This window comes from Sorex araneus, chromosome X (genome assembly GCF_027595985.1).
Source record: "Sorex araneus isolate mSorAra2 chromosome X, mSorAra2.pri, whole genome shotgun sequence".
NCBI lineage: Eukaryota > Metazoa > Chordata > Mammalia > Eulipotyphla > Soricidae > Sorex > Sorex araneus.
Window position 1 is genome coordinate 243,146,403 of NC_073313.1, and position 12,116 is coordinate 243,158,518.

Below are 12,116 nucleotides of genomic sequence, written 5' to 3' on the forward strand. Positions count from 1 at the left end.
GAAAAAAAAGAGTTATGTACTTGGAACAGTGGGACTTCATATCTCTTCATTCTCAGTAGTGGAAAACTAATTATCAAATGCTTCCTTGGCAGTAGGGCTGTCTAGTCTGGGGGGAAACTCCAACAACAATAGTAAGTTTTGTCTTGAAATATGGAATGTAATCAAGGTAAAGAGAAAATGAAGTGAAATTTATCAGTTATGTAGGCGGGGGTAGGGGGGCAGGGGGTGGGAGGTATACTGGGGTTTTTGGTGGTGAAATATGGGCACTGGTGAAGGGATGGGTGTTTGAGTATTGTATAACTGAGACATAAGCCTGAGAACTTTGTAACTTTCCACATGGTGATTCAATAAAATAAATAAAAAAATAAAAAAGAACAGTATCAGATAAATCAAAAGGAATCAGAAATTCAGTTTGGTCATGGTAATTTCTCACTTCAAACTAGTCTCTGAATTTGATGAAATATTTGACAAATCCCCTGATTCAAAAGGATTTTTTAGTGTCAGGTCAATTCCAAAAAAATGGGAAAAGGGCCATCTAAATTTTAAAAAATCCTGAAGAGAATTATTAACATGGTAATAATGCTTTTATCCTGCAAAACAAAGACCAAAGTACATTTTACCAATTGTTCATAGAAGTCATAAAAATATCAATATGGGCAACAATATCTAATAGTAGCATTGCATTGTTGTCCCATTGTTGATCAAGTTGCTTGAGCGGGCACCAGTAATGTCTCTGTTGTGAGACTTGTTGTTACTGTTTTTGGCATATCGAATACACCATGGGTATCTTGCCAGGCTCTGCTGTGCAAGTGAGATGGGCTCTTGGAGAAGGACGGAGGATTCAAACCAGGGTCAGCCGTGTGCAAGGCAAATGCCCTAACCACTGTACTATCGCTCCAGTCTGCCTAATAGTAAGCAAAGAGATTTCCCGGTGTATATCAAAATAAAGTAATTATAGAAATATACTTCTAGGTAACTAAATGAATTGACCCATGATAGAAGTCATTAAGTGTAAGGCAATTAAACTTTGCAAGTCTGTCAAATTATTATTAAAGCGTTTGAGTAAGTGTTATTAAGCTATACTTTCTGAAGGTAATTAGATGACAGAAACTGTTATCTACTGAGACTGTTCTTGATGACCATAAAACATATGGGGAGTATAAACAGACATTTGTCCCTGACCCTCATTTCTGTTTTTTTTTTCTTAAAATAGAAGAAGACTGACTTCTCAAGTTCATCAGAAAAGAAATTGGCATCTCAAACCAGAATCTTTGGGTCTTTTAAATAGAAACAACTGCTCTTGGGCCAAGAATTACATCATTTTTCTTGTTCATCTAAAGTTTTTTTTAAAATAACAATACTTAATTTATTGGCAACTTCCCCAAAGTACTTAAAAAGAAAAACCAGTTTGTACAGGAATTTTAGGTAACAATAATAGAAAAATCCCAAGAATAATTAAAAGTGTTTCAAAGTTTGAAGCAAAATATCATTTTTATAGACAAATTTTGGAGTGGTAATTTATAATGTTGCAAAATTTAAGTTTGCAATGAAAGAATATGTCCTCACTACCTTTTTCTCCTAAATAGTAAGTTCTCTCCCATAGCATTTTCTTTTAAGAGAATAGTCAGAGGTACACACATATATTACAAAATTCTTTAAAATATCAAATTAAGGCACACTGTCCTGTTCCCTACTTTTATCTATAAGTATTTTAGATATTGTCCATATCTGTACATTAAAAAGTCGCTAATTTTTAACTTATTTTATAAAATACTGAAGTAAAACAAGCACCGTTAATTAAATTTGTCCTATATTGAGGAACTGCTAGGAAATGTTTATTATCGTCTATTAAAAATTGTATTTATATTCTTTAATAGGCCAGAGTATAGCCCATTGATAGAATAATTTTATTTGAATAATGTTTCTGGATTGAATAAAATATACACTTCAATATTTATAATTGACTTCTGTGACATATTTTACATTTATTAGTCATTTTTGTAATTGTTAATACGCATTAAAGGATAAAACAACACATCAGAGGGATCATCCACAAATATTGGCTTGTCACCATATGCAATTTCTCCAAACTGTCTTAGCTTGGAGCTCTTAAAAGTTAATGTGGGTTTGGTCACAGGGAAAGCCTTAGACGCTTGAAGATTCTTTCATATTCCAACAGACATTTAGATCTCCTATATTTCCTCTTTTTCTGAGGGGTCCACCCTTCTCTGCAGAATCCGAAGATTCTGTAGGTAAACAATCAGACACACAAAGAATTCTGCAATTTTGCTTTTTCTGAAGTTAGTGATTCACTAGTCCTAAATGACCTTACAGGTCTAAAAATCGAGACGTCAGTTGAAGTCATAAAATAACATTTCTCTAGGAGTCTACAATTCTGAGCCTGTATTTCTGTATATAGTTTTAATTAAAAAAATAATAACCTCTAATGCTAAACGTATTTGAAGTCTATGTATGCATAAAGTTTACTAGCATACTATTAAATAGACCAGTCATGTTTAATCAAAATGTTTCTCTTTCGAATTTTTTAATGTTTGATTGTTTCAGTTTACCGGTTCTCACTCTTGAATTTGGGTTTGTATTTATTTAACTGTTAAGAAATGCTCTAAGAGGACTATTTACAGAATGAACAAAATTAAAGAATCTCTAAGAGCTTTGAAGCCCTTAGGAATAAAAATAATGTCTCTGTAGTGTAGCAGGACCAAGCAGAGAAACTGCCATTTAGTACTGTTCTGGAAGGGGCTGCAGTCATAGAAAAAATGCCACAGCTTTCAAAATTAGAGATTCAGCAAGGAAGGACTGATGACGGGAAGATAATAATCCAACTTTTTACTCTGCCCTTCCTCCGCTGCCGGTGCCTACGTACTTTAGCACAACCAGAACTCTGTTTGATGATAAACTTCTGAAGTTTTAGTCTCCTAATGGAGCATTCTCCTTAGGTAATGTATTTGGAAGAGAAAACAAGTACCACTTTAATGCCTTTGATCATCATAACTTTTAAATATGATTTGTTTAAATTCTGCTCTCATGTCATTATCCCTCAATTTCCATAGTCTCCCAACTTTTAAAATTGGGACATGGTCTATTTGTGACATTTATTTCAGACCTGCAACCCTATAATTTAATATCCGTGTTTTGTTTGTTTGTTTTTGGTGGTGGGTCGGGGTCACACCCAGATGTGTTATGTGCTCAGGGCTCTTATTTCTAGCTATGTTCTTAGAGTTCATTCCAAGTAGTACTCAGGAGACTCTATGGGGTACCAGAAACGGAACCTGGGCAAGCCATGTGTAAGGTAAGTATATGTATAAAGAAAGCCACATACAAAGCAACTCGCTATACTATATCTTTATACTATGTAGTTGTACTATATCTTTGTGTATATTTTTAACTGAAAAAATTCCAACAAATGCTGGATGCTAGTTTTGTTACAATATTTACCAATATCTTGTTTTAAAAATGTGCTATGTGAACTTCCATTTGGAAGTCTAAAATATATAAAGAAAATGAATACAAATGGTTATATTTATTAATAAATGTTCAAAACTTAAGATATTCATATACTAAACATCCAATCCAAAAAACATAATAGTTGGTTCCCCAAAAAGTACTTTCTAATCTCTACCATTATGCAAGAGTTCTAATGAATGATTCCTTTTAAATAAAGTCAAAAGCAGACAAAATCAATCAGTGTTATTAGAAGCAGGGTAATATTTACTCTTGCATGTTGTTGTATGAAAGTATAGATTATTCATTCATATTTGTAAATCTTAGTCCATCATTTAAACAGACCATTCCTAATTTTATTGATTGATATTTTAATATTTGCTGTTTTGTTCCTATTCCGATTAATGCCCATGTCATTACCCATGTACCTATTTTTGGTAATATATGTGCCAGTTTTTATTGGACTTTTGTATGGAAGAATTGCTTTGTCAGTGATTGTGAATATTTACACAATTTAAGAAGTTATGTACCAACTACTTTTATTTTTGATCACTACAAGTAATTTTAATATTGCACAATAAAGTGATGATTCTTGGTTTTAACGTATATTAAGTCACTGTCACTGTCATCCTGTTCTTCATCGATTTATTCGAGCAGGCACCAGTAACTTCTCTATTACACTTAGCCCTGAGATTTTAGCAGCCTCCCCTTATTCATCTTTCCCAAAAATTGAAGCCTCTTACAGGGTCAGGGGAATGAGACCTATTGTTACTGTTTTTGGCATATCGAATACACCATGGGTAGCTTGCCAGGCTCTGCCATGTGGGCTGGATACTCTTGGTAGCTTGCTAGGTTCTCCGAGATGTATGATGAACTAACTCATAAAATAAAAAAATAAATAAATAAAACCCTACTGTCACCCAAACAGCAATAAAACAAAGGAGAAACACTTGCTTTCCAGAATTCCAGAGACTGACTGAAACGACATTAGCAAGTAAACAACATTAGCAAGAAGCGGCTCTTTGCCCTGTGCTGGGAATTCAAGATGGGAAGAAAGAGTGAACCCCAAAGTTCTGTTGGCAACTGACCTCTCCCCTCAAACCCAAGGCAAAACAGCAATGGTCAGAAAGCCCAACACTTGCTAACACTTGCTAATAGGTGGTATATTTTATAAATTAGTCAATACTTTAACATAGTTAATAATTTCCTTATGGCTGAATTGCAGGCCATTCTGTCATCTGATCCATCCTCCCTCCCTTCCTCCCCCCTCCCTCCTTCCCTTCCTTCCTTCCTTCCTTCCTTCCTTCCTTCCTTCCTTCCTTCCTTCCTTCCTTCCTTCCTTCCTTCCTTCCTTCCTTCCTTCCTTCCTTCTTTCCTTTTTCTTCCTTCCTTCTTTTTCTTCCTCCTTCCTTCCTTCCTTCCTTCCTTCCTTCCTTCCTTCCTTCCTTCCTTCCTTCCTTCCTTCCTTCCTTCCTTCCTTCCTTCCTTCCTTCCTTCCTTCCTTCCTTCCTTCCTTCCTTTTTACTTTTTCTGTTTATTTCCTTGTTTCCCTCAATTCTTCACTTCAAATAGTTTAAAGTACTTGCAAAATACCTGTACAAGGAGACATAATAAAGAAACAAAGACCATAAGGCTTATTGTGAGGAATTTATACTATTCTGTTTAGTGTTTTGGCATTCTTTTCTAAATAAATATGTAAATTATTCTTGAAGTATGTTAACTCTTCAAATGTATTAAATTCACATGTATGGATCTGTGATTAGAATAAAACCAAGCCATTTAAAACGCATATGTTTTACGGTATATTGTTTCTATAACAAGTTAAATCAAATTTTATGATTTTGCTGGTAAGATAGTAACAATTCTCTTTAAAAATTTAGAGCAAAAAAAAACTATTGTCATGCAACAAAAATAAAGATCATATATGGATCTTAAAAAATAAATAGCTGTCTTATGGATTAGGGACTTATCTTAAAGCACTGGAACATATGCTTTTCAGTTCTGAGCCCTGAATTTGCTCTCTAACACAATATGGCTCCCCAAACACTTCCACAAAGCCCCTCCCCCAGCACCTCCAGGTAGCCCCTCAAGCACTTACGTGTGCCCCCAAAACTGAAAGTAAAATTAGTGACTGTTTCAGTTTCTCAAATTCTTTTTTATATGTATCAGAATTTAATTTGCTTATTTTTTTATTTATTAATTTTTCTTGGACTGGAGCGATAGCACAGTGGGTAGAGCATTTGCCTTGCATACGGCTGACCTGGGTTCGATTCCTCCATCCCTCTTGGAGAACCACACAATCTACTGAGAGTATCTTGCCCTCACGGCAAAGCCTGCCAAGCTCCCCGTGGCGTATTTGATATGGCAAAAACATTAACAACAAGTGTCACAATGGAGACATTACTGGTGCCCACTCAAGCAAATTGATGAACAATGGGATGACAGTACTATAGTGCTACATTAATTTTTCTCATATTTGCTTAAATTTTCTCTTAAATCTGATTATTGAACATTTTTGGTCAAAGGGATAAAATTTAAAAAAAATAATGTTCTCCTTTCCGGCCCCGTGCGAGATCGACCCCAGAGGCAACTGAGCCACTTTGGACACGAGCGGCGCCCCCAAAATGCCTCCAAACTGTGTGCTCGGAGCTTCTGGCCCAGGCGCTGCTGGCAGGGTATGGTCTTTTCTCTCTCAACACTTTCTTTTTGAACGCAGCGAGGCAATAGCCAGTTTTTAGACTATGCAGGAAGCCCGGGAAAGCCGATGGGGCGGGACTTCCGGATCCGCCCTGTGCTGGCCGACATTTAAGCACAGAGCCATGTGGGGACGCTCCTTTCCGGCCCCGCGCGAGATCGACCCCGGAGGCAACTGAGCCACTTTGGATACGAGCGGCACCCCCAAAATGCCTCTAAACTGTGTGCTCGGAGCTACTGGCCCAGGCGCTGCCAGCGAGTGATGCAATTACCAAAAGAATTTTCCCTGGACTTCATATAGAAATCCAATATCTCAATAAAGAGACCTAATATCTCTTTATTGTCAGCAACGTGTAAATGTTCCTTTTTGGCAGGGCTTACCGTGGGGGGAAACTCCAAACAATAGTACTGAGTTTTTTGTTGAAGGGTAAAAGATTGTAGCGATAGAATTTTAGGCAGAATTTTCCCTGGACTTTATATAGAAACCCAAAACTGTGTGGCCGCGGCAGCCTAATGTCATCTAATCATCAGCAATATGAAATGGTTCCTTTGTAATGGGTTGGACTTTGGGGGGACCATAATAGGGTTAAAGTTTGTAGTGACGTGTAATTTCTGGCTGTACTTTCCCTGGACTTTATACAGAAATTCAAAGCCGCGAGGCCGCTGCCATGGCCGCACAACCTATTGTCATTTAATCATCACCAATATGAAATGGTTCCTTTTTAACGGGTCGGACTTTGGTGGGAAATCCTAACAAGAATAGTAAGTCTTTTGCTGAAATATTGAAGGCCACCAAAGTGGTAGCCATCTCTATAGACTGAACTAAGCCATATCCCCACACTGGCTGAGAAGAAATATCCTTCTTTCTCGGGAAGAAACGCGGCGTGGCGTTAACCATAGTATGATGTCCATTAAGCTGACACGGACCTGGTGGCGTGGGAATCGGATACAAGGGAATAAATTATTATGTACTTGGAACAGCGGGACACTGGTGGAATCTCGAGCCGAGGCCGATACCAGCGTATCACTTTTGGTTCCAGAAACTGCTTGCAGACATTCTACCAGACTATCAACTAAGCCAGAGCCCCATGCCGGCTGATGACGGGAAATAACCATCTTTTTTGGTTTGTTTTCCCTTTGTCAGGTAGCGTGGTGATTACTAAACAGGCGTGATCTCGGTGGCGCGGGACGAGGGGGGAAAAAAATAGAAAAGTTATGTAACAAACAGCGGGACTTAATATCTCTACATTCTCAGCAATGGAGAGCCATCAAATGCTTCCTTGACAGTGGGACTGTCTTTTCCTTTTTGGGGGGAAACCCTAGCAACAATAGTGAGATATGTGTTGAAACATGGACTGTAACCAAGATAAAGCGTAAATGAAGTGAAACTTATCACTTACAAGGGCGGGGACTGGGGGGGGGCGTGAGGGAACGGGAGGTATAATGGGGTGGTTGGTGATGGAATATGGGCATGGGTGAAGGGAAGGGTGTTTGAGTATTGTATAACTGATATAATCCTGAGAACTATGTAACCCTCCACATGGTGATTCAATAAAATTTAAATTAAAAAAAATAATGTTCTCAAATTATTTTCCTCCAGGTGTGCGGCTGCAAATCATAAATATCGTAGAAGGAAAGGGCATGGAAAGCAAGAAAGTTATCACTTTTTTCAGAAGGTAAAAGTTAGCTCCTTTATTGAGTTTAGTATGCATGATAATTTTCCCATGTATATCCAAATCCCAAATAAAGAAAATGTAATGAAGACTGTCATTTTCTGCTACTTTCTGTGACCTCTCCAGAACTGCTAAGAAGAGAAACTCGAAGTCTTTTTGTGCTAGAATTGTTTCTGTAAAAGGCATGTGTGGGTAGATTTCATTTTAAACTAAAATATTTTGACAAATCAAAACTTCAACAAGAATGATTGTGACTAAATTTAAATCCATGCATTGAGATATAAAATAGCTCTAATCACATATTTCACCTGTCAAAATTCTTAGCAGAGTGGATTAGTGAAAAAAATCTTAAAAGAACAAGAAAAATATCTGACAGGGAGAAAAAGATGGTAATAAATGCAATGAGTTTTCTCTGTAGAAGCAAATGTTTTCTCCAAAGAAGACAAGAAAGGATAATTTAAAGTGTCTGTAAGAGGATTTAGAAAGTGTAAAATGACACAAAAAAGACCAAACATTGAAGTGATAGAAGAGTAGGGAGAAATCCCTAATATTTTTATCTATTATCTTTTAATTTAATTGAATTTCAATGTGGTTCTAACTTGAGACATTAAGTGAGCTAAGATCAGATTTGTTTTTTTCTTACTGACATTCAGCTGGAAGTTTAAGTCATACATTATTTAAATAAAGAATAGTAAAGTTATCTGAAAGGGCTCGATCAAACTCATAGGGCTATGTATTATTCTCCCAGAACTTAAAAGTCTCCAAAGGCAAGTAGGAGACCCTCGAGTTCATGAAGTTCACTTGAATGTACTTAGAGAACTCATGGAGACGTTTGTTTCTTATTACTTTTGTATTCAGGTAGCAGCCATATGCTGATCCTATTCATTCGATTGTATTTTAGTTCAATGGTATATATTTTTTCTATATCTCTAATATTTTTTATTCATATTGTTTATTCAACAAATATGTAGCATGCACCATAATTAAGAGAATCTCTTTACTTGAGAAAATGGAAGGTAAAAGTTAGAATAAACTCTAGAAATTTGGAGAAAGATATCTAAACCACCTGGAGAATATCTAGGAAAAAAATGCATTTGCACTGAATCTTCAAGGTGAATTATAAGTAGGTTAAACTAAAGGCTGAAAACAGAACATGTCAATGGAAGGAAGCATTTAATACATATTAAAGTGTGCCAAGCATGTGATGAGCTCCAGAAGGTCCATATGTGCTATTAAAGATTACTACTAAATGAGGGGACAGTAGGCAACAAGGTTAGAGCAAGTCTCTGTAAATATAAATTCTACTAGAAATATTATAACACATGCTTCCTAACTCAGTTAATTTTGGAAACAAAGCTAAGTTATATTCTTAAACATAGTCATAAAGATATTATTGTAAGAAATCATGTAATGATCTTTAATACCAAATTTATCAAACTAAATAATTCCTTAATTTAATACAGAACATAAAGTACACTAAAAGTGTTTCTTGGTATGGTTTAGGATCTCCATGTTACACAGGAAGTAGAACTGGATGCAGGAAAGTTGACAATAATCAGATTAAGAACTCTAGAACACCCTGGGAAGACAGCCGAATAAATTTTGAGCACTAGTCAGTATTCAACATTGTACAGTATCTTTAGATTTATCTCTTGCACATCAGAATTTTTCTCTTGAAGTATATTTTTATCTGAAATACTTCCTTTAAATACTCCTTTAGTGTTCTCTGATAATTATTTGGTAAGAAACTTGGAGTTTAATTTTATTTAAATCCTTCCAGAATTGATGTATACAGGTTGATGGGTTTGGAAATTAGTGCTCAACCATTAAACACTACAACAATCGATAAGGTTATCCATTGCCTTCTAAAGGCTCTTCCCACTTTCCTTATAATTATCGTTATTACTTTTACTTTTTTATGTGTGATATAAACACTTCACATAAATTTACTTGATAAACAAATGTTAATATATATATATATTTATATAGCTTATTAACTGTGAGTCCTATGCTATATACTATGTATAAGTGAATCTCTAGGGCTTGTTCATTTTGCATAACTGAAAATTTGTACCTTTTATATACTAATGACTTCCTATTAAATGGATCTCAATTTACGAGATTCACATTTTATCTTGTATTTCTATGAGTTGAATTATTTTAAATTGCTCAGGTAAGTGGTATCATTTGTCATTTGTAATTCTGTGCCTTAAGATAATGTTCTCAAAGTCCATGTACATTGTTACAAATGGCAAGAGTTCCATCTTTCTATATGATTGCTAATATTTCAACATAGGTAAAATACAATATTTCTAATCCATTCACCTATTGATATATATTTGAATTATTTTCATATCTATTTTGAATCATGCTATGTGAATCAAGACAATGTGAATAATTCCAAATCTTGATTTCAACTCCTCTGAATGTATAGAAAAAAAGTGATATTTTTGTGTCATATGATCCTATATTTAAAATTATTTTGACTAACCTCCATCTTGTTTTCTATAGTGATTGCAACAAGTTGTTTTTGGTTTTTTGTTATTGGAACTACACAAGGTCACCAATCACTGGGTGACTTGGGACTTGGCATAGGTGTTCGACCTGGCACAGACCCTCCTTGATAGGGTCCTGCTCTGCCAGCTGCTCAACAACCTCCGGGCGCACTCCATCAACCTCAAGGAGATCAACCTGAGGCCGCAGATGTCCCAGGTGCTGCCCAGAGATGCAGGCAGGTACGTGTTTGTCAGTGTACAGATCGTTACAACTAGCCAGTCGAACAAAAGCTTACATTTGGTAGACTGGGAACACCTATAAAGGTGATTAGAGGCACCCCCAAAAGCCTTTGTCCCTCTCAGAAAGCCGGGCAAGCTACCGAGAGTATCCTGCCCGCACAGCAGAGCCTGGCAAGCTACCCCTGGTGTATTTGAGATACCAAAAACAGTAACAACAATGATGGTCCTCATTCCCCTTACCCTGAAAGAGCCCCCAATACACCATCGGATATACTAGCACATGACAGAGACGAATGGAGACGTTTCTGGTGCCCGCTCGAGCATATCAATGAACAATGGAAGTGATACAGTCACACAGTGAACTTCAATCTTGTTTTCTATAGTGATTGCAACAAGTTGTTATATTTTTTTGTTATTGGACTATACAAGGTAGTTCAATTGTAGTGTTCAATGGTTGAGCACTAAGTTCTAAACCCATCAACCTGTATATATCAATTCTGGAAGGATTTAAAAAAAATTAAATTCTAAGTTTGTTCCCAAATAATTATCAGAGCAACACTAAAGGAGTATTTAAAGAAAGTATTTCAGATAAGATTATACTTCAAGAGAAAAATTCTGATGTTATTGAACTACACATGGTGATACTCAGGGATTACTTCTGGGTCTGTACTCTGGAATTACTCCCGGCAGTGCTTGAGGGAGTACTGTCTGGAGTGGTAGGGACAAACTCAGGTTGGCTACATGCAAGGCAAGTACCCTACCCACTGTAGTATCACTCTCATCCTGATCCATGACTGCAACAATTTACATTTCTTTAACCGTAAGTAAATATTTCTATTTCACTATAAACTTTCTACCATTAGATCATTTACAATGAATTTATCATTGATTTATAATATTATGGAATTTCAGTGGTGTAGTTTCACACTTTGATAAGTGTATCGTATTATCACACCAACCATTAAAGTTCTAATCTTCTACTGCAGCCCAAATCATATCTATACCTAAGCAAGTACCACCCCGTATTCCTTTGCCTTTGATAACCAGCATGATTTTTATGGAGTCTAAAAATTGTTTTTTTTTACTGTTCATTTGCTTTATTTATATGCTACATATGAATCAAGGCTTTTGGCAATGTTTTCACTTTCTTACTAATTTCACTTAACGTAATCACTTCAAATTTCATTCATTTTTTTCCCAAAGCTCCAAATCATGATTTAATATTTTTAAATTTCAGTATAACAATTCATTGAATACATATGCATATACATGTATATCTATCTATCTATATATCATACCTTCTTTATCCACATATCTCTTGATGAGCATTTAGACTGATGCCATGTTTCAGCAACTGTAAATCATGTGTCTATGAAGGGAGAGGTATGATTATTTTTTGAGTGTCTGTTTTCATATTCTCTAGAGAAATATCTAAGAATGGTAATATTACATAATATAAAATTTCTACTTTTTTATTTATAAAATTTCCATAATATTTCCTTCAAGGTAGCCTTAATCTACACCAATCAACAGTTTACAATGTTTTTATTCC